The 23,595-nt window shown below is 45.2% G+C and overlaps 1 long non-coding RNA gene across 1 annotated transcript in view; it reads left to right on the forward strand.

Moving 5' to 3' along the window:
• The first annotated feature begins 20,349 nt into the window (after positions 1-20,349).
• The window catches only part of LOC130034265 (uncharacterized), a 61,885-nt gene continuing 58,639 nt past the window's right edge, over positions 20,350-23,595 (forward strand). Inside the window, exons 1-2 of the long non-coding RNA XR_008794064.1 lie at positions 20,350-20,684; positions 22,040-22,107. This is a non-coding gene — a long non-coding RNA (uncharacterized LOC130034265). The remainder of the gene's footprint in view (positions 20,685-22,039; positions 22,108-23,595) is intronic.

The following is a 23,595-nucleotide window of genomic DNA, read 5'->3' on the forward strand; positions in this document are numbered from 1 at the left end:
GCCTCCATGGGGCTTGGAGATTTAGTCCTGGAACCCGCATACCTGGGCCTTGCTTGTGGAAGCTCTTGGTTGCCCGGATTCCATCAGGAGTAGGCAGGGAGACTGCTCCTGCCTCCATCTGGGGTGCCCCGGTGATATTGGCTCGCTATGGGGCCCAGTGAGATCTCCGACGCTGTGATGTCTTCCAGAACTTGCTGCTTGTGTCTCTGGACAGGGTCTGTTGGTGTGCTAAGATGGTGCCCAGAGACACATTGTGGGCATGACAGCTAGGGGCTATGTACATTCTTATCAGTGAAACAGGATACAGAGGTAATAAGCAAAAGAAAAACAATCAATGCATTTTCCCAGCATGGTATGGCCTTCCCAGCATGGGTACCTGAATGAAAAACAGTCAGTGTCAGTATATCTTGCCCCTTTGGGGGGGGGGGGGCATCCTTGTGCTGCCTCTGTGCATGTCCATAAATCTGTCGGGCCCAGTGTGCTCCCATAAATCTGGTGGGCTGGTGGTCCCTTAACTAGGTTGATTGGGATCATAAAAAGAACGTTTCCTTCTCCCTTCTCTTGTTTAACTTAGGGGGACAGTTTCAGTTTCCCAGTCCCCGCTATATTTTCTTAATTCTCATTACAGTTTCATAGTTCCCATTACATACAACTTCTTATTTGTCAAGAGTAGGGGAAATTTTATTTTCAATTAAAATACGTCCTTCACTTACGGTCACTTGGAAGCATAGACTGGAAAAAGTGTGGGTTCTCACTGAAGGAAGTTTGTAGGAAAAGGGACAGCTTAGGAGCAGTAACTTACAGTAAGGCATTTTGCTTGGAGTAAGAGAAAATTGGATTTATAGTGGCATCTTCACAGCAACTGATGAGCAATATTGGAGAAAAAATTGTATAAATATATATTTAAATCAAAATATAAAAATAACACAGCAACATTACCAATATATGAATATCAGAAATGTTATATTTATGTAGGTCTCTACACATGTATGAATAAAGGTGTGGGAAGCTGGAGGGTACAGTATAGACAATTTCTCATGTAAAGCTTCTGGACACTCATATAAAGCTTCCACAAGGTGTAGCCGGAGCCATGGCCATCGCTGAGGTCAGCTGTTTGTATGTGTGGAGTTGGTGGGATCCTCACTTGTCCCCTGAACATCTCACCTACAAAAGGCAAACCACAAACAAAATTGCACGCTCCGTGTGCAACCCTGGGGATGAATTATGGCAATCCACCTTTCATTTTCTTGCACTCTCAGTAGCCCCTCCTAGGCAACGATGACCTATTCACTCTTGGACCTGCTCCGAGTTCTCAAGAAGACTAGATGAGGAATGAAATTGTACAGGGGAAAGAGAGTGATTGCAAGCACCCTGTAGCACCTCTACTTAGGAAGAGTGTTCTGAGAAACCTAAGGTTTCGACCACTAAGAAGGAATGGATTCATCCACAAGAGTGTACAGAAAATAGGGTTATAGTCACCAGGATATATTTACTTCAAACTTCGTCAGAAGTGCAGAGGTTGTTTCAGATTCTTTGCCTAGATGTTCCCACTCCCAATAAGAATTTCCAGAGAAAACACAGTGCCTCCATGGATACCCTGAGGTCCAACACCAGCTGGAAGGCTCAAATAGTTTCTAGGCTATCATGAGCCTAGTTCTAGTTTTAGGGCTCTGCCTGGCTTAGTGCTCAAGTGATCATTCCTGGTGCTTGTGGGGGGAGTTGGAGGGGGGAGTGGGAGAGAGATGGGAGGAGCCATGTCAGCTGGGAAGAAGCCCAGGATTTCTCTCAAGCAAAGCCTGAGATCTAGCCCTTAAAGCCAAGTTCCCAGCCCCTGAATGGGTTTTGTTTTTTTATTCATGAACGGTGGAGAGAAGGCCCTGTACAAGTAAGTGGTCTTCAGGATTTCAGATGGAGCCAATGGGTTAGTTGTGACTAAAGTTGTGACTAAAGCTAATGTGAGGTGGGAGAACTGAGAGGATGCTGGGCTGGTCCCAGCCACCGGTCATCTCTAGTCAGTCTGGAATCATGATGAGGAACACTCGCTGTGCCAAACTGTCCCTCAGGGACAGGGCCACAATCCTGCTTTCAGAGAATGTGGTGGCACGGCCTCAGCAACCATCTTGTTCAGGAAGATGTTTAACCTCAATCCAGGGCTTTTCACCCCCGTGTTCTTGTGCCTAGTGTGGGAGCAAAGTCGGCCTGCTTAGTCCACAAGAAATTAAGATCCTGGGGCTGGAGCGATAGCACAGAGGGTAGGGCGTTTGCGTTGCATGCAGCTGACCCGGGTTTGGTTCCCGGCATCCCATATGGTCCCCCAAGCACTTCCAGGAGTGATTCCTGAGTGCAGAGCCAGGAGCAACCCCAGAACATCGCAACATTGACCCAAAAAGCAAAAAAGAAAGAAAGAAACAAACAAAGGTCCTGTGTCTGGATCAATCTCTAGCAAAACTCTGGTGCCTCCAGGTTCTTTTGAAGGACTTCACAAAGGTCAAGAAGGGCTTATAGGTCCAGGATCTGTCCACAAGGCTTGCTCAGTCACCTGCCACAGGAGAACAGAGGTCCACAACCCAGAGCCTAGGACCATACAGAGAGCCACAAAAACTTGGAGCAACCCAAACATGGCCATCACCAGATTTCCTAGTTGCTAGTTCCGGATGCCAGACCAGTTTAGTACCTGTGCAGTGCATGCCTCTGGAGCTTCCAAGGAGAGAGAGAGAGAGAGAGAGAGAGAGAGAGAGAGAGAGAGAGAGAGAGAGAGAGAGAGAGAGAGAGAGAGAGAGAGAGACTCTGTTTCCCTCATACCCCTCATGTGCCAGGGGCAAGGGTTGCAGAAGCCCAGAACCTTCCAAAGAAGAACCTTCCAAAGACTTCTCTCTTTTGTCTTTGTTAGAAAGGACACACAGTGCAGTTTGCCAAATATGTTCCACTAGATGGCAGTATTGCTCCAGAAATGCCAAGATGTGTTTGCCAGTTCTGGTGCCTGTGTTTCAAAGATCTGTGTTTCAAACTAGACTGGTGCTGCAGGTGGCATCAGGAGACCTTTTATTTCGGCTTACTCAAAATTAGGACAGAGTTGTGCACCAACTCAGATCCAGGGACTCACTACCTCTCTCCTAACAGCAGGGAGATTATTCTACCACAGTCTGGCATGTGCTGTGAAAAGACAGAAAAGCTGAGAAGGGACATCAAAGTGAAAGGGTCCTTCTTGGGCCATGGAAGAGAGGTAGTGACAGGAGGGTATCATTGCATCCTTACTGCAGCCTCTAAAGTGACTCAAGATTTAGGACTCCCTTGATCTTTACCAAAAGGGCCTCTGGGATTGTAAAGCAAGTTACTCTAGAAGGGGAACTCAAACAAAAACATCATCTGCCCAGGCTCTGTTCATACTCCCACTGCCCTTAGTTAACATCAACTATCATTTCCTTCTGAGGTAACTAAAAGACACAGTGTTACTTGCCCATCTGCCAAGCTTTCAGTAATTCAATTCAGCAATAGAAGCATCGTCTTCATCTCGTTATAGTTTCATGAAGCAGCACTAGCATGAAAAAGAAAGAAACAGAACCCCCAAATCCTACAGATCTGGTCACATACTTGATTTCCACAGTGAGAAATCTTATTGAATCTTATTGATACCTTATTGGATCTTCTTGCAGTACCACTGCTCAGCTGGGCGAGAGAACGTCTGTGGAGCATGCAGAGATCTGCAGAAGTCTGTTCCGATGGACCCTCTCCAGACTATATCTGCAAGCCAGACACTGTCTTCTCTTGGGTTTCTGGTGAGAACATATCCCCAGTCCCTCCCAGGCCTGGTGCTGGGCCATGCACTCATGTGCTGTGTGCAAGAGCAAGCAGAACCTGCAAGTATGTAAGCAAGAGAAACAAGTATGTAAAAGCTCCACTCAAAACACAGTGCACAGAAGGCCTTATAGACAGGTTCTCCAAGGACCCCTCCCTACATAGGTCTGGGACTGTTGCTTTATATGGGTGAGAAGGGCCAGTTAATGGTGGTAGCACTTGCCAAGGCCATCACAAGTGCCAGTGCTCAAACAGGTGCTGGGTCAAATGCATACCTAGGTACCATCTGAGTCCACACAAATACACTGTCCTGTGGGACTCTGCTGTCACCAGCACCCATGTGCTAATACCTTTATTATGTGTACAAGCAGTTTAGGGTTGGGATGATGATCTTCCTTAACTTCTTTCCCTTAACTGCTCCTTCTTTCTCTTACCCTAAAAAACACCAGGACCTAATGGAGAAACTTCCCAACCACAGGTGAAAATTCTATAGCAGAAAGCCTTCAGTGGGCTCTCTCCTACTCCAGACGAAAATAGCAGCATCACTGCCCCTTTTCAAGGATAGAATGCACTCATTTTGGAAATGTGAAGGGAGGAAATAAAAATCACTAAGAACAGTTGACCTGCAAATGGACTGTTACCTCATTTCCCATTTCTTCTTTCTGTCACCTTAGCTGATGAGGTCTTGGGTTGAGTTCAAGACTAGCCAATGGCCCTAGAAGATAATATAAGAGGAAGCCTCAGCTTCCTCTTGCCAGCTGTTGTGAGCAGTCCCATTTTTAACTGTCCCCATGCCAAAATTTTAACATTCTTACATATTCCTGAACCAGGAAGGTTTTTGTTTGTTTGTTTTTTGGGTCACACCCAGCCATGCACAGGGGTTACTTTTGGCTAAATTAGACTGTCACTGTCCTCCCGTTGTTCATCGATTTGCTCGAGCGGGCCCAGTAACATCTCCATTGTGAGACTTGGTTGTTACTGTGTTTGGCATATTGAATATGTCACGGGTAGCTTGCCAGGCTTTGCCGTGCGGGCGAGATACTCTCGGTAGCTTGCCGGACTCTCCGAAAGGGGCAGAGGAATCGAACTCAGGTTGGCTATGTTGGCTGCATGCAAGGCAAATGCCCTACCCGCTGTGCTATCACTACAGCCCAAATAAGACTAAATAAGACTAAAATAATGGACAATACCTAAGGCCAGTGATCAGACCATTCTGGGATCCTTGCATTCCTTGTAATATTCTTGTCAATTGATGAGAAATGCAAAGGACCCAATTTATATTTAAAAGGGGCTACACACACACACACACACACACACACACACACACACACATGCGCGCATGCCCCTTTACTTTCATTGCATTCACTGTAACATTTACTGTAACCCAATAATGCAGAGACCAATTTTCCTATTTAAAAAACCCCACAAATCTAGTCATAGTTAATTTAGCCCTATACTAAGTTCCTCCCCAGCTAGAAAGTTTCCTTCCCTTTCCTTTCTATTTTCCAGTAACCCTTTGTATTTCCAACTCTGAATCTGAGGATCTTGGGAGCCATGGACCAACTCTGGAGCAACACAGAGACACGCCATCATCATTCCTGCAGCAATGAGAGAGCAACAAGGACTTGGAGAACATCTCCTTCTAAATCCACACCCTGGGAAGGCTGCAATCCTACCTGAGAAGACAGGTATGCCTCTCCATCCACATGTGCACAGAAACCAAGCACTCACTCTGGGAAAATTTGCTTTTCTAAAACAAAATTCGCCTGCAAACTCCTAGAGAGGTGAGGAAGTCGGTTTAGACAAGGATTTACTCCTTTCCATGCCTTTGTGGATTCCTCCAACCTCAAGGATCTAAAAGCAAATAGACACTACCTCCTATACTACCTGCTTAACACTCCCTAGCCAATGCTAAATAGTAGGTTTTACCAGGATTTTAGGATTCAGTGTTTGTTTTAACATTGAGCTGGTGGGAGGGTAGTGGTGGTGGTTGGGGGAGAGGAAGAGAAGTTGACACGCAGTTGGGGGGGGGGGGGGGCGGAGCCTACATCTAGCTTGTTGCTCTGGGACCAAACAGCTCCACAGGTGCACCATTTTTGTGCTTAGCCTATTTTGTTCGGAATATAGCCAGCATGTTAGTCTGGAGAAATCTGAAGATACTTGGGTCGCTCTTAGGATACTTGAGGTGGACTTAGCCACCTGGCATCCCAGGGTCAGTGTGGAAGGAACAATAGGAACAGTGATTATATGCCTGACAGCCAAGTAACATAAAACCAGATGCCTTTGTGCTTAGAAGCTGTAAGGGGGCTTTTCCACCCACAAGTTCTTAGAGAAGGAATTGAAACCTTTTCCAGAGCAGCTGGCACGGGACAGGCGCGATTGACTAGGGAATCCTGTGTCTGATGACCAAAGGGAACCCAGGACCGAGGGCAGGGTTTGTAGTTCTCAGGCTGGCAATAATAGCAGTGGCAGTTGAAATCCCTTCTGTTGTGGTTCTTTTACTGGGATACACCACAGCATGGGCTGGAGCGATAGTGCAGCGGGTAGGGCCTTGCACGAGGCCGACTCGGGTTCAAGTCCTCCATCCCTCTCGGAGAGCCCAGGCAAGCTACCGAGAGTATCCCGCTCGCACGGCAAAGCCTGGCAAGCTCCCCATGGCATATTCGATATGCAAAAACCAATAACAAGTCTCACAAGCAAATCGGTGAACAACTGGACTACGACAGTGCAGTGCTACACCACAGCATAGAAATGCTTCGGTATTTTATGCCAAGACTGACTGGCTGGCTGGCTGGCTGGCTGGCTGGCTGGCTAACTGCCTCAAAGGGGAAAGGGTGCAAAGGCAAAATATACACAGTTCCTGATCAACATCTTGCACAAGTTCCTGAATGGGTCTTTCATGGTTGGAAGCTCTCTTCCCACCTGACAGTGGCCTACAGTCTCTGAATTTCCTGTGCCAAGTTGACCTGTTACCAGGACTGTGCACACAGTGTAGGTGCCAGCTATGGATAAGTCTCTGGTCTGAAATGACCTTCACCATGCACTTTACTTCTTCCTGTCAGCACTTGGTCACTGGTTCTGAGTGGCCGTGTGGAATGTCTCTGACCATGTTAGAGCCCCATGAAAGGCCACTGCATGTCCACTGGCACCACTGGCCTTCAGGCTGACCTCGAAAGCGGGCATGGCAGTTGGGTCTGGGGCCCCCAGTGCTTGAGTCGCGGGGTACTGAGAGTTTGGGAGCCTCACAGGAGACGCCAAGACCTGGCTTGTGCACAGAGGGCCAGGAGGAGACTGCAGAGAGGCTGCAGAGAGGCCCTGAGCAGCCACCCGGCTTGCCGGCGCCATTTTCTCAGGGAAGAAAATGGCGCCGGCAAGCCCGGCCCCCGTGGCGCCTGCACCCACACCCCCAGCACCTGGAGTCCCTTCGTAGTCAAGCCAGGACTCAGAGCCTTAAGGGGCGCTGCATACCTCGGGTCCGGGGATGCCACCCCTGGGGGGCCTTTGGGTACCCCTGCCATGTCCTGGGCTCTTTCCACTGAGTGCACACACACACACACACACACACACACACACACACACGCCTCTGTGATATAATCTGCCGCTTGATGGCACTGTTGTCCCAGGAATGGCAGCCACCTCCCTCATAAGGTGTCTCCCTCCGCCCTTCCTGCATTAAAAAAAAATTGTCAAGGAGGCCTCAGATTCTGCCCAGTAGGGCTGGGTGTTGGGGTGCTGGAGGGGTATAGGAAGCACATAGAGTGCCCAAAGGGTCCATGCATTGCCACCTCCATCTCTAGTTTCCTCTCTATTTCCATCTTGAGCAGTGTTGAGCTGCCCTGTTTCACTCACAGCCATAGCATTATCTATTCTGATGATCTGCTTGTCTCTTGGGCATGCTTTAAAGTGACCTGCCAGGGGCTGGAGCCATAGTACAGCAGGTAGGGTGTTTGCCTTGCATGCAGTGAACCCGGGTTCCATCCCAAGCATCCCATATGGTCCCCCAAGCATAGCCAGGAGTAATTCCCAGTACAGAGCCAGGAGTAACCCCTGAGCATCGCAGGGTGTGACCCAAAAAGCCAAAAACATGAAAAACGACTGATACTTCTCCCTTCTACTCCTGCTATATTGACAGGCACAAGGGGACCCACACTTCTCTGCTCTGCTTCAGAACCACTTTGGATATGGCACTCTTGATACTCAGTGTTCCAGTTCCAAGCCTCTTTCCTATGCCATGAAGAATGTTCCCAAATACCTCTTTCTTTTAAATTCTCTCCCTGCCGATGGAACCACATGTAATTTTTCTTTCCACTGCCTCTAGGTTTCTGTGAGGCAGAAATAGAAAGAAAAATCCGAAGGACAAATCCCGTGCTTTGGTTTCATTATTTTATTTTGGTTTTGCTTCACTGGGGACCCTCTCCAGGGGTTCTCACTGGCTGTGGGCATTCTGTACTTGTCCCTCTACCCCGCACAAATGAACACAGTCTGTCAGTGTGGGAGGAGAGAGTACTAGAGAGTTAGCAAACTTGGTACTGCCCAGAAAAAGAGTTTCCTGATTTTCACGGCCCTTGTACCTAGAGGCGAGGTGAGACATTGCTCTACCTGCATCAGGAATGTAAACTACGGTCTTGTCCTGGGTTTCCGTAGTTCTTTTGTCTCTGGGACACCTCAGGCTTTCTCTGGCCTGAAATGGTAGCTTCTGCCACCCCTGGCAAGACAAGATGGCTGCCGAGACGTCACCCCTCCCCCAGCCTCCGGGTCCTGAGGCAGCTCTGCTACAGGTTCCTTGCTGGAACCCGGCTCTTGGTGCCTCCCTTTGCTTCCATGGCAACAGTGAGATGCCTTGTTTCCAGACCTGAACCCTCTGTGTACCTATCCTGCCCTCACGCAGCCAATTATCAGCAGTGAACCCACAGACCGAACCAAAAGCAGTGCTGAAAAATTCCCCGCTTGATGTCGCTGTTGGTCCAGAAATGGCAGCAATGGCGGGCTCAGGCCTCTCCCTCCGCCCTCAGTGGGTGAAAAAACACCCTGTGGGTAGTCTCAGGATTAAACTCTATTTATCCTGAGACCTGGGGTATTCTGGATGGAAAGAGAATTCCCTTGGGCGTTTTTTATGGAGACAGAAAAGTTCTAATAAAGATACTTGAATGAAAGAAATGACATCTTCTGATACACTGCTTTGTTTTCTAGAAATGTAGAATTCACCTTTGCCCTGTTCATCTTTCTCTTCTCATGAGACAAGGGGATATCCATGCTTTCTTCGCAGACAGAATCCTAGCAGACTTCTGAGGACCCACTTTCATAGGGACAAGCAGTAGAAGACTTGCTGTTCCTCCTACCGTCTTGGATTATATCGGGTGGTAGGGTCTTGTCCAAGGGCCTCACCACAGTGCAGGCTCAGGAATGGCCCAGGACGGACTCACAGAGGCTGGACAGGAAACAAAGGAAGAATTTTCTTTTGTTTTCCTGCCTTACCTTCTGGGATCTCATCCTCTACAGCACAGTTATGGTTTTGGTTGGATGTCTGTGGGTGCTAAGTAAGTGAGGGACAAATGTCCAAGATGCTGGTGGGGACACTAGTAGCTCCTGCCATATAGACAATGGATTTCAGGAACATTAATTTTGTGATTCTTTGAAGGTCACTGTGGGAGGGGTCGTATGACTTGCCTCTTCCGGCACTTATTCATTCCAGCATTGCTACACACATTTACACACAAAACTGTGTTGGAGGGAAGGGGAGTTTCCAGGGCTTACATTGCAGATGCCACACTTTTTTCCCAGTCAGAGCCAAAGGCCTTATTCTTGCTCAACCATTTTGGCTCCTGAGTTGTCCATCTACCTCCTTCTCCTCCCTGCAGAAGTAAACTGCATCTTTCTGTTGCAAAAGCAGTAGCAGCGGCGGGTCTCCTTGTTGTTCCAGCATTCCCAGATTCATAAGCATTTTCAGGAGTAAAAATATTGAGCCAAAGGCAGAAAGAAAAGTTTATTGCAAAGCAGATGAGAAAGAAACTTCATTGCTGGGAAGGAATGTGATTTAGGGCTAAGAGTAAGGCTCCTTTGGGGGGAGGGGGGGGGTTTCACAGGAACATTGACCCTAGTGCTTCTTATCAAGCAGTTGGGGCAAAGTGTGAGAAGGTTCCCCATTGTTCCCCACAGATAACCAAATCCCTTTCATCTTGTTAAGATAAATCTAACATCCCCATATTCCCAATTAGGCCAGGGAAGCTGTTACCTCTCTCCTTTGGAATTTGGGGGGTATTTAGGTCTCTTGACTATTTGCCTTGGTACAACCTGTCCTCTCTTTACCACCTGTGAATCAGCTCAAGGCCTGGGGCTTAATTGAATCCGTGTGTTCTAAAGTATAGCCTTGGGAAGCTATAGGCTCCTCAGATTCTAAGAGAGTCCAGGGAACTGCCAGAATGTTTAGAATATAGAATGGGGGATGGTGAAAATGGAGCCACTTTCAGTAGCTAGCTAGGGGATACTGAGGCTTCCTGTTTCCTTTCTGTATGCATTCAGCATAGAATGTAAACAAAAGCCAGCACCTGCAGGCCCTTTCCAGTGACCTGCTCTCTGCTCTGGCTCTCCTAATAGCCACGCTTTGGCATATGGCTTCTCTCACAGGCGTGCTGGCCTCTGCACACCTGCACAGCCTAAGACGTCTGCCCTGCTAGATCCTCTCAGTTTCTTTTGTAACATTCTCCTGGGGTAGACTGCCTCTTTATCCTACTGGGAACAGGAGCACAGATTAGTTAATGTTTCCCTTCTTTTTGGGGGGCTCGGTTTCTCTAATCTCACTCTCTCTCTGCAAGACCAGTTTACAGAGTAGTGATGCAGGTGAGGCAGAAGTGGCAGTGGTGGATCTCTGTGTTCGTTTGCGATTCCCAGGTTCTTCAATATTTTCATATCAACACGGAATGAAAATATTAAATAATAAAGATGCTCAGACTCGGAGTTGGAAAGTAGAAAAGTTTATTGGAAAGGAAAAGAGAAAAGAAAAGGAGTTCCCCAAGAGGGGAGAAACTTCGTAGAGGACTAAGTTAACTAAGGCTCTTTTTGTGAGATTTTTATAGGAAAACTGGGTCTTTGTGTTACAGAGAATGCAGGGAATCTACAGGGTGGTCGTGCTAGTTTGTCTTTCTGGTCACTGTCTCGGGTATTGTTCATTATCTTAGCCTTGTGACTCCTAGTTCTAGGACAGAAGAATGGGGTGCTGCGGAGATTCAGGAATGTTAAAAATAGGGTCTGAGGGATGAGGTATTGTCGGTGGATGGGGAGAAATGGAACTGCTGGTGAGGGAATTCGGGGTCCTGGCCACTGGACCCCGGCACACTGGAGTACTATCCACCTTGTTCCAGGACTTACTCCTTATAGGAGAGGGAGTGGGAAGGGGAGAAGCCTCTGCCCTGGCCCTCTGTGCACCAGCAGACTACCACCACCACCGAGAAAGAACCATGCGGAGGGGGAAAAGCTGGTGGTCAATCAGCAAACCATTTATTAGCTCTCACTCAGGGGTTTTTAGACAAACATTCCAGGGGGCAATCCACGTGTATCACATTTACCTTGTCAGGCTCAATACAGATGTTAGTTAATGATTTACATCTCCCACTTTCAGGGCCAGGTGTATCAGCATGGTAACTATTACATCCCTCATCCTCAACCAGAGTGCCTACGTGTGTGGAGTGCTGAAGCAAGCCCCTGGGCCCCCGTAAACAGGGCGAGCTCTATCTTTCAGGGTCAGGGGATTTAGTCAGTCTCAAGCTGGCTACTGAGACCCCAACAAGGGAAAACTGGGCTCCTCTCTTGTTGGCAAGGAGAAACTGAGGCTTCCTCTTTCAGTAGTTACCCTACATGATGTGTGTAGAACAGGGTATGTATTCGCACGTCAGTGTCCACTTGGAGGAAAGACATTGGGATGAATCACAGCTCAGCTACTTCCAGGAAAGGCGCCCTCCCTCCCCCTCATTCGCTTTTTCTTTGCTGGGGTTTGAACGCAGGGTCTCACACAGACAAAGCAGATGCTCCTTTACATTCAATCCTGAGCAAAATGTGCCTTTTAGGGAAAAATATTCTTTTAAAATTGTGGTAAGATTGGTTTACAAGAGTTAAAATACTTAGATTCCTTAGAGGTACATTGTTATTTTGCACCTAAGCTCTGATTTCTCTCCATCATGCTCCTTCCGGGCTGCTCTATCCTCTGTTGCTCTATTCCCCCATTGATAACCTCAATTCTGTGTTCCAAGTAGAAGGATTGGTTCCCATTAAACATTTGTGTGCTGGGGTGTTGTGTTTAGGGCTGACTCACCGGTGCTTTAGACTCTGGAACCTTGTGAAGTACCAGGATCAAACTCAGAACTTATGCATGTAAAGCACATGCTCAACTCATTGATCTGTCTTGCTGGCCTTGGGCATTTAAAAAAAATTTTTTTTTAATTTTAGGCACCGTGATTTGCAATACTGGTAGGGTTTCGTACATAAAACATTTGAGCACCCCGCTTTCCACCAGTGTCCACTTATCCTCCACCAATGTTTCTGTGTCTTTTCCCTGCCTGTCCTATTCCCCTCCAGTCCAGCTGCCAGGGTAAACTTCCGCCTGAAGACCACTTCTCAGTTTCTTTGAGCATTTCCCCCATAGTTCTTTGTGTCCTACAGAGGGAGGGAGATCATTCTGTTTCTGTTCTTCTCCTTTGCTTAACTTGGCTCAGCATGATACTCTCCAGATTCATCCATGTAGCTGCAAATTGCATGATTTCATCTTTTCTTCTTCATCTGAGTAGTATTCCATTCTGTGTATTGTATGTACCATAGTTTCTGGGGCTTCTGGGCCTTTTCAATACCCTTGCTTTGATGCCATGTATTGTTCCGGAGCCAAGGTTTGTGTGTTTGCTGCTTTAACACCAATATTTAAGAGAAGGAGTTGATACAATAAAAACAGGTTTAGGGTCCAAGAGATACTACTGGGAGTTAAGGTGCTTGCCTTACATGCAGCTGATCTCATTTGGATCATCAGCACCCAGGAATGACCTTGAGTACAGAGCCAGGAGTAAGCCCTGAGCACCACTGGGTGTGACCCAACCCTCCCTCCCCCATCTTACCCCCAAAAGAATGGAAAACAGGTTTATTCAGGAAACTTAGAAGATGGTGAACTCATGTCCCCCTCCCCAAAATTATCTTGTCTACATGGTCACAAGAAGCAATGTTTTTTTGTTGTTGTTTGAGATTTTTTTTTTGGTTTTATTGGCCGGGGAGGGTGGTGAGAAGTTACCTTTAGTGATTCTCAGGGCTTACTCCTGGCTCTGCTCAGTGATTGCTTTGGCTGGGTTGGGGACCATATGGGGTGCCGGGGATCAACCCTGGGTCAACCAGATGCAAGGCGAGTGCCCTTCCTGCTGTACTATCTCTTAATTTCCCAAGAAGCAATTTTTATAGAAAAAGAGAATAGGGAAGCATGTGTGCTGATTTCTGAAGTGCCCATCTTCTGAGACTAAAATAAGGAATTCTGATTAAAGTTTACCACCATCTTTTCTATTAGGACAAGAGAAAGGGGACAGTCTTAACATTTTCAACCATCCCTGTCCAGACAAGTTTCCTGATTTCTAATATCGAATCCAGCTCTTAGTTTTTGTGTGTCGGCTTCAAACTATAATCTGGTGTTTTGGCTTTCTTCTTCTGATTTATTTTCTTGACATCCTCTATTTCCAACCATATTGTACCAAAAATGCAAGGTTTCATCTTTTCTTACACTGAAGAGTGGCCTGTTGTGTATATATGCCACAATTTTTATCCACTTATCTGTTGTATGGCACTTGGTTGCTTACAGACCTCTTATAGCACTGCAGTGAACACATATGTGCATATATGTTTTCATATGTGTTCTTGAGACTGATACCTAGGCTTAGCATTTTTAGATCATGTGGCAATTCTATTTTTGATTTTTAGGGTTTTTTGTTTGTTTGTTTGTTTGTTTGTTTGGAGGTCTCATCTGGCAGTGCTGAATGTTGAATTTAGGCTTCCTGTATACAAATCATGTGCTCTCGCCTGTTAAACAATCTCTCTGGGGCACTTTGTAATTTTTCTCTTTTTTTTTTTTTTTCTCATTGGTGTGATGTGCTACCTCATACATATTGGATTTGCATTTCCCTGGTAATGAGAATTTTTTCATGCCCCATTGGCCATCTGTATTTCTGATTTGGAGTATTGTTGGTTCAGCTCCTCTCCCCATTTCTGAAGGGGGGTTATTTGTATTTTTCTCATTGCGTTTTGTTCATTATTTCTGTATCTTGGCTGTTAGCCCTTGCTTAGATGGATGGTGTGCAATTAATGTTCACCATTCAGTAGGATGTCGTATTTTAGTGATCCTTTCACAGTGAGATGCTTTATAGTTTAATGGGATCTCATTTGCTTATTGTTGTTTTCCTTGCTATTGGAGTGGCATCGCTGAAGGCATTACTGAAGTCAATGTCATGAATTGTTTTACCTGTTTTCTTCTATGTATTTTGTGGAATCAGATTTAATCTCCAATTCTTCAATCCATTTTGAGTTAACTTTTGTGCATAATATGTGAGATATCCCATTCTTTTGCATGTGAATGTTGTGAAATAAAATATTTTTAGGTGGGACAGATGCGATTTCTCCCTAAGGCTTTGTCTTCTTTCAAAAGGAGAAATCTGGTCTGGAGAAATAATACAGTGGGTGGGGTGCTTGCTTTGATCACTCTTGATGAACCCTTGTTCCCAGCACCCCATATAGTTCCCTGAACACCATCTGGAGTGATCTGGAGTGAGCCCAGAACTAGTAGTAACCCTTGGGCACCACTAGGTGTGACCCTCAAACAAAAGGAAAGAAACAGAAGAAAAAAACTTTTTTCCTTGAGCATAGAGGGGCTCAAAAACCGACCCAATCTATAATTCCATTCTCTTCTGTTAATATGCTCTTGAAAATAATTTCTTCTTAATCTTTTATTTATTATCACTGGAGCGATAGCACAGCGGTAGGGCATTTGCCTTGCATGCAGCTAACATGGCCGACCCGAGTTCGATTCCTCCGCCCCTCTCAGAGAGCCCGGCAAGCTACCGAGAGTATCTCGCCCGCCCGGCAGAGCCTGGCAAGCTCCCCGTGATGTATTCGTATGCCAAACACAGTAACAACAAAGTCTCCAATGGAGACGTTACTGGGCCCGCTCGAGCAAATCGATGATCAACGGGAGGGTCTTTACTTTACTTTTATTATTAATTTTGTTAATCCTTTATTTGGGCTGGAGTGATAGCACAGCAGGTAGGGTGTTTGCCTTGCACGTGGGCGACCCGGGCAACCCGGGTTCAATTCCTCTGCCCCTCTCGGAGAGCCGGCAAGCTACTGAGAGTATCTTGCCCTCACGGCAAAGCCTGGCAAGCTACACGTGAGGTATTCCATATGCCAAACACAGTAACAAGTCTCACAATGGATACGTTACTGGGCCCGCTTGAGCAAATCGATGAACAACCGGAGAACCATGACATTTATTATATATTTATTATAAGTGACATCATTTATTATATATTAGGAGTGTTACTTTTGTTGATAATTGAAATTTACTAATATCTAATGAACATCCTACCTCAGTCCCCCAAATTGTAAATGCAGTATTTGATTTGCCAGGACTTTGAAATTACCAGAGGCTGCCAGAAGGTACTTTGTTCCTATATCACTTCAAATGTAAATTTCCTCTATGCATGACAACCTGTTCCATTAAAACTAAAATACTGAAATTTGGATTTACACTATAAAGAAGCTATAGGCTTTACTCTGACTTCTTCCTCTAGGAGGCCCCCAAATAATTAAACTCTGGATAATTAAAGTTCTTTCTTTTATCAGCATTGCAGAAATGAGTTATTTAGTTGGGACTCTATAGGTTTTCCAGCTTCTATACTCATAGCTTCTTTATTGTAAGTTAACTGTCTGAATGTCTTTAGGGTTTCTTTCTGGGCTCTCAGTTTTATTTCTTTGGTCCATGTGGGTGCTTTGATTCCATTACCACACTGTGGGAATTAATAGAGCTTGTTAAATAGCCTGGTTAAAAGTAAGAGAATATGTTGTCTCCTTTTTTTTCTCAGGGTTGCTCTGGCTATTTGAGTTTTATGGTCCCATCCTCGACAGATACCCTTTACCCCAGATGTCTAAACCTCAGATTCTTATGTTCCACCAGAGAGGAGAGAGCTTTTGTTTATTAACCTCTGAGTCACATGAGCTGTTGCCCTGTGTGGGCCTGTTACTCCATAAGTCGCGGAAGACAGTTTGCCAATATGTATATGATGTGATGTTGACTGCATCACACAGATAAGACAAGGTAGAAATTCCCAAGAGTATCAACACTGAGATGATGGCTGTGGTTCCATCTGAAAAGGGATTACAGCCACGTGATTGAGGTTCTTCAGAGATGGTTCTGTACAGGAATATGTGAGACCATCCCTCCTAGGCGTCCATGATATTTCTGAGACACAAATGGCATGTATTTTTACACTGTGCGTACTTTATTTCATTACATGGGGTGGCTCATATAATTCATTTTTATACGAATCACAATTGCAAAATTTCTTAACATTGTCTTGGCAGGTGGTGTGGTGCTGATTAAACAACACCATGTTGCCCCCACACTGAGAGATGGGGGTTCTGCTCCCGGTACAGAGATAACCAAGTGGGATAAAAGGAAGAGGAAGTAAATGAAAGAAAAATAAGGACACAGGTCATCTTTAAGCTAACAGTCTGATCCGGTAAGTGAGCACTCTTCTGTATTTTTTTTTTTTTTTTTGTAAACCCAGTGGTGCTCGGGCTTACTCTTGGCTCTGTGCTCAAATATCATCACTATTGCCAGTGCTTGAGGGAACATATGTGGTTCCAGAGATTAAATAGGGATTGGCTGTGTCACAGACTATCTCTCTGACCCAAACATTCTTTTTTTTTTTGCTTTTTGGGTCACACCTGGTAATGCACAGGGGTTACTCCTGGCTCATGCACTCAGGAATTACTCCTGCCGGTGCTCGGGGGACCATATGGGATGCTGGGAATCGAACCCGAGTCGGCCGGCCGTGTGCAAGGCATATGCCCTACCCACTGTGCTATCACTCCAGCCCCAACATTCTTTTTTTTTAAAAAAAAAGTTTTATTTAATTAAAGAGCCTTGATTTACAGGACTGGAGCAACATTGCCGACACAGGTTCGATTCACACAGGTATGACCCAAAAAGCAAAAAAAAAAAAAAAAAAAAGAGCCTTGATTTACAAAGCTATTGATAGTTGAGTCAGATGCAAATAATAGCTGAGTCTTAGGCACCAGTGTCAACTTTTGTGTTCCCATAATTTGCGCACCCCCACCCCCACCCCAGTTCATCCCCTGCCTGCCACCTTGATAGGCACATTTCAGATTTTGGGGTCATAGTTTAGATCTCATATTTTCAGGGTTGTTTACTCAGTAAACTTAGAATCTGACCCAGTAATTCTACTTTGCGGGATCTACCCCCAAGACCAAAAAAAAAAAAAAAAAAAAACAGAAAACAACCCAAGAAACCATTCAGGAGCTGGAATGATAGTACAGCAGATAGGGCTTTCATTCAGTGAACCTGGATCTCGTCCACAGCATTCCCCAACCACTGCCAAGATTGATCTCTTGAGTACAGAGCCAAGTGTAAGCTCTGAGAATAGCTAGGTGTAGCCCAAAAACAGTCACAAACAAACCAAAAAACATTCATTCAGAAAGACATGCACACCATTATTCATTGCAGCACTTTGTATAATAGGTAAGAATTGGAATCAACCTAGGTGCCCAAAAACAGATGAATATATTGGGAAGAAGTGGTATATGTACACAACAGAATATTTATGTATGCAGCTGCAAAGAATGATGAAATCACACAATTTGCTGCAACCTGGGTAGAACTACAAGATAATATGTTTCATCATTGGGAACGGCAGTGTGTGTGAGTTTATTTCAGGAAGTCTGAGGTAGGTAAAAACCCAAAGGTATGTTCATGACATATAGACAGTGGACAATGCTGTACTTTTCTGAAATGTTAAGTCACTGTAGAAGAAGTGAGTCCTTGAGGCCTGATGTTCCTGCCACCCACTGACTTTGGTGGCTTTGATTCTGCCCTCTCTCTTTTCAGAGGATTCAGCACATCTGTGGTGTCAAAGAAGCAATTTGATTACTTTCAGCTCTTAGAGAGTGAAAACAGTCTTTTGGAGAGTCAGACTTGGGACCATCTGCCCCCAAAAGTCAAGCTGGTGATCTTCCTTGAGTTAACAAGGCTAATAATATGTGCTTCTTCTTTCTAAGCATAGGGTGGAGGGAGAGGGCTTTTGTGGGTAACAGGTTGGCATTTCTGTGACAATACTGCCATCAAGCGGAGCAGTTTTTGGCAATTCGTTGTCACTTGCAGGGAGGAATGACTAGGGTAAGGGTGGAAATCTGCATTTCCCCAGGGGAGTCCAGAGCTCCGCTGAGTTATGAAGTGGATGATGAGGAAACTTTAGCCAAGATTAGATCGGGAGCTCCAAGGACTGAAACCTGGCCAGGAAGTCTGCCCCTGTGCCTGTTAAACCTGCCAAAGTGAATCAGGGCCACAGACTCTGGAGCCCGCCATGTCTGGGTGGGGCTATGGAAATGTCACTTAAGAAGAACCAAAAGGGTATAGGGGGTGAGGGTGGGGGGTTGGCGATGGAGGTCTGCTGGAATCACGTTATCTGGGAACTAATCCTAAAGGAACCTAGGTGTCTGGAAACCCTTTATGGCATCAACAAGCCCCCAGCACAGTGAATGGGTACAGGGCAGCGTCTACTGACATTAGTTGCCAAAGTGCTTGATGGGCAGAGTAAAGATCTAGCCCATAGGTAGGACACTTTATCTTACAAGTGTGAAGCTCTGGGGTTGGTTTCTAGCACCAGACATACAGAAGAAGCTGGCCCTCAGGCTTGGCTGGGTGCCTTGAAAAGATCTTTCAGCACCTTCCTGAATATGGCTGATTCCGAGGCCACGCCTACAGCATCTGAGTGCAGAAAGTTGTGATCTAAGGACTCCTTGATGGGCAATCTTGTCTCACAATGCTGCTAGCACTTTGAGTCTGGCAATGCCAGGTGACTGGGCTAGCCCTCCAAAGCCTGGCCCCCTCCAACCCACTGCTCCTAGCTTTCCTCACTGGCAATCTGATCCTCTGGCCCTACTAGACACCATGCTCAAAAAGTTTCCAGTTGATGACACTATTGCTGCAGAAATGTCACCATCCTAGCACGATGCTTCCTCCGCCCTTCCTGAATTTAAACAAAACAAAACAAAACAAAACAAAACACTGGGAGGTTCAAAAACCATTCAGTCTATTGACATTGGGGTTTATTAGGAGTAGCTTTGTATTGATAATTACATTCAAAGGAATAGATTAATCCATGTCTGTGCCCTGGTCTAGTAGTTTGAATTTCAGAGGCACTGTAGTGTTCTGGTTTTCTGTGCACCCTTCTGGATTTATATTTATTCCTGTCTTCTTGACTAGCATCCTAGCTATCCTGGGATCTTGACTAATATCTAGAATCATTAGGAATACCTGAATTTTGCCTCTTTTCCTAGCACCATTGCTTCTCTTCTGAATTAATCCACCTACCTTAGCCAGATGGGGTTCAGGAGCTGGCCCTTAAGAAAGTTGTGGAAATAGAAAGAACTACGAATGGACTTGCTCAGGGAAAAGATAGAAGGGGAATTGCAATGGACCTGGAGTAAGTCCTGATGTCTCAAGAAGTCTAGCATTCTGGGACTGAAGAGATAATAGAGTGGGTAAGGTGCTTGCCTTACACATGGCATAGCTCACCCGGTTTTGATCCCTGGCATCTGATACGTCCCCCAAGCACCACCAGGCATAATTCCTGAATGCAGAGCCAGGAGTAACCCCTGAATACAGCTGGTGTGCCCCACCCTCAAAAGAAGTCTAACATTCTTTGTAAGCCCAACTTTGGTTCTGTGATTGTGGTAGGGATAATATTGACAAGGATGGTGTCTGGGATAGGGGACTCCATGCATAATTTGATGCCAACCTTCCTTCTGGGAAATTATACATGTGAATTTCTCTATAATTCACCTTCCAGCATTCCATGGGTTCATTCGTTCCTCCATAAGAACATACAGGAAAGAATATGTATTAGCATATATGCAAATACTTATTATATATCTTCACATAGATAGTATTAATATTGCATCTATAAATTTTTCTTCTCTACTTCTCCCTTGGAGAAAGCAAAATTTCTTTCTGTTCCAGGATGAGTGCTTCCAGGTGGTTCCCCTTCCTGGTTCAAACACCTATACTTGTAGAAGGAACCTCACCTGTTCTCTTTCTGTTTGTTTCCGGGTTGAATATAGAAGAAAGTCAGTCACATTGTGTCTTCTGTGCTGCTTCAGTTCACTGAAGCAGCTTTGTGGCTTTCCTCTGTGACTTTCCTCCTAATAACACACTTTGACTTTGTAGGGTTGTCCTGACTTGCTGAAGAAATCTACAGCCCTCCTATCATCAACCTTTGGGCTACACAATTAGAGTAACCAAAGTTAAAGCGTACTTGACTAGGGTATGTTTTCCAGCCATGGTTTCCATTCAAGTAACTGTGAGTAAGTCGAAACTTGGCTAACAGTCAATGATAGCTGGTTGGTGAGTATCTGGTGTTTTTTAGTTTGTTGTAGGACATTGACTTGCCAAGGCTCTGTCAAGTTATCTGCCCTAACTAATCAAGCAAGTCCATGTGGAAATCTCTGTGAATCTCAACTCCAACGTCATAGCTGTGGATCCCAAGAAAAAATATTGTAGAGAAAATATATTCACTTTCCCCCTGAGTTGCTTCTGTTAGTACTGCTTTTATTTCACATCCCTCACTGACATCTGATAGGTGAGTCATGTTGCTTCCAGCAGTGTTACTTTTCATCAGATTTGGGGGTTAAGCCCAGAGCTGGTATTATTGTAAAATGCAAAGAATCTTTTAAATTTTTTTTATTGAATCACCATGAGATAGAGCATTAAAAAATTGTTCATGTTTGCATTTTAGTCATACAGTGTTCCATCACCCATCCCTCCACCAGTGTCCCAAGGTTCCCTCACACCCCTTCAAGTCACCCCCCCACCCCAGCCTGCCTCTCCCTCTCCCTCTCCCTCTCCCTCTCCCTCCCTTTTCATCCCTTCCTCCCTTTCTCCTTCTCTCCCTCCCCATTCCTCCCACCCTCTCCCTGTCTCCCTCTCCCTCCCCATCCTCCCATTATGGTTAATGAAAAGACTCTTTTGTCCTTACTTCCATTCCCTTTGTTCTTGTTTTCCATTGTGCTCATTGTTCTTCTTAGTCTTGGTCTTATTGTCCTGAGGAGAGGGAGTCAAACACACACTTGGTTGTGACACTTACCAGAGATTAGCACTATAGCAATGTCCTCCCACTGTTCATCAGTTTGCTCAAGCAGGCACCAGTTTAGAAGCAAGGCACAGTCCCATCACCCTCAAGGGGACGGGATTATGTATGGTCATGAATACCAGACACTGGATTATTGGGTTGTCTGATTCTCCTGAATATATGCTTACATATACTTCTTTCAAAATTCATTGGTTTCACTTAACTATGAAATGCCATTACTTGCTTAAATACTCAGTATTTGTGCAATAAGATTTAAAGTATTATCAGATATGAAACTGTGTTTTCCACATACAATTACCTTAGGATTGTAAGTTAGAATAATTTTATTGTAGAAAATAAAATGTGTCCAAATAGCACAGGAAATATTGCAACTTACAGCATTTGATATTTTTAAACTGTATATTATATATTTTAGACCTCACCAGAACTTGTTATATTGTTATGTTTGTTACTATGTCCTTTGAAGAAGTTAATATAATTTGTATAATACCTTTTTTTTAAGTTTTTTGCTATGGGGGGATATTTTTAAAATAAAAAGTTTTATCCACTAAAAAAAAGAAAAGAAAAAAGAAATCTCCCATATGGTCCTGGTCCTGATGGGGCACACATGTTAGTTCCAGTGATTGCACACACCTAGCTGTGATGTGCAGGAAGTGACACATTCTGTGTGTCATCCGGGGGTCCTAAGTAGCAGCTCTTGACTGCCCATTTACAAGTCAGGATCTTTTTGCCACCTCTCCATCCTCAGAGACTCTTAAGTTTGCTTGGTAAGGGTAGGGGACTTTGACTAGCGTATGCTGTGTGTTCCCTCACTGAGTGAAGGGCTTTCTGCTTTTCTATTGCAGAGGTTAAGGAAAGACTGAGAAAGAAAACCAGGATGTTCCTCATCTCTACTTGATCATAATCTGAGCAAGTAAGTGCTCTTACTTTCTTTTTTCCCCAAATGGTTGTATTTTATCACTATAAAAGGGCAGTTTTACAGGAGAGTTTCATGTAGAGGGAGAGTGGCTTTCAATGCTGGGATTTTCTACCATGATAAGAAAGTTTTCTCCATCACTCCTGTCTCTAGAGCCAAAAATAAGGAGCTGTAAATGACTTCCATGGACATCTGTGTATAGTAGAAGGGAATTGGTACATGGATTCAACATCATTGTTACATAGAACCAGGGAGAGTAGAAACAGATTGGCCCAGGGTTTGGGTTTGGACTTGAACCTGTTTGGGGCCCTGACCCCTATGAAATTATCTACCATTGAACTCCTTTTCTCTCTCACTTAAATCTCCATGTGGGTAGAGGTACTTAGTGAACCAGGCATTTAAAGCTTTTTGTCTTGTTTGTTTAAGTGGAGACTTTAGTACCTGTGCTTTCCCCTGGTCTCCTAATTGCTCTTGATCCTAGCTCACTGCATATGACCCTCCGCCAAACCTTGGAGGACTTGGGGGACATAATCTTACTAGAATACCAAATATGTGGGGGTTGTATTGCTGGGTATTTGTGCATAGGTGGGGTTCACCTAAGACTGCTTGATATTCCACTGTGCTCCCATACCCAGTGATGTTCAGTGCTTATTCCTGACTGTGTTCAGGGATCACTCCTGGAGGGACTTGGTGGACCATATGGGGTGTTGGACATTGAACTTGGATTGGCCTTGTGCAAGGCAAGTGCACAACCATACTATTGCTTACCCCACCCCCATGTCCCGCCTTTTCTGTCTTTCCAGAAAGTAGGGAACTTGAAAGTTTGAAGACTTAAGGAAGTGTACTTTAAGGCTGGAGTAAAGTGTACTTTGCTTGTACTGTGTAGAAATTTAGTATGAGTGTGAGTAGCCCATGTGTGTATGTGTTGTGTGTGTTAGGTATTATCTCTTGAAGTCAACTTCCATGGCTAGGATGCTGCAAACCCTAGCTCAAATTCTAGAAAGGTTTTAAGATGGACTGTATGGTTTAGTACTTTAGCAGTGTCCAACAGTTATGACAAGAGTTTATTAGCAAAGGACTGAGGCTTAATGGTGATCCCCTTGTATTAGCAAATTTGTACCTGTTTTTCCTAAAGGAATGGCTGTGGGACAAGTCTTGGGGGATGGAAGGTAAGCATAGCTTTTTATTTCTGTGACCATACTGCCATCAAGCGGAATAGTTTTGTCGTTCCAATGGCACGTCCTGGGAGGAAAGACTGGGAAATGTAGCCCCTGCGAAAGGAAAGTCCCGTGGGCAAGTCTGGAGCTCCTCTGGTTTATCTAGTGGTTAGTGAAGAAACTTTAGCCAAGGCCAGATAGGGCCCAGCTGAGAGATCCAATCTCCCAGCGCCTTGAGTGTCCTGGAAAGGGAGCCTTGTTCAGGACTGTGGAGGCCGCCATGTTGTGGGCAGGATTATGGGCTCTCCCTGGGAGGAGCACCCAGCAG

The sequence above is a fragment of the Sorex fumeus genome, unplaced genomic scaffold (assembly GCF_029834395.1).
Source record: "Sorex fumeus unplaced genomic scaffold, SorFum_2.1 ptg000058l, whole genome shotgun sequence".
NCBI classification, from domain to species: Eukaryota; Metazoa; Chordata; class Mammalia; order Eulipotyphla; family Soricidae; genus Sorex; species Sorex fumeus.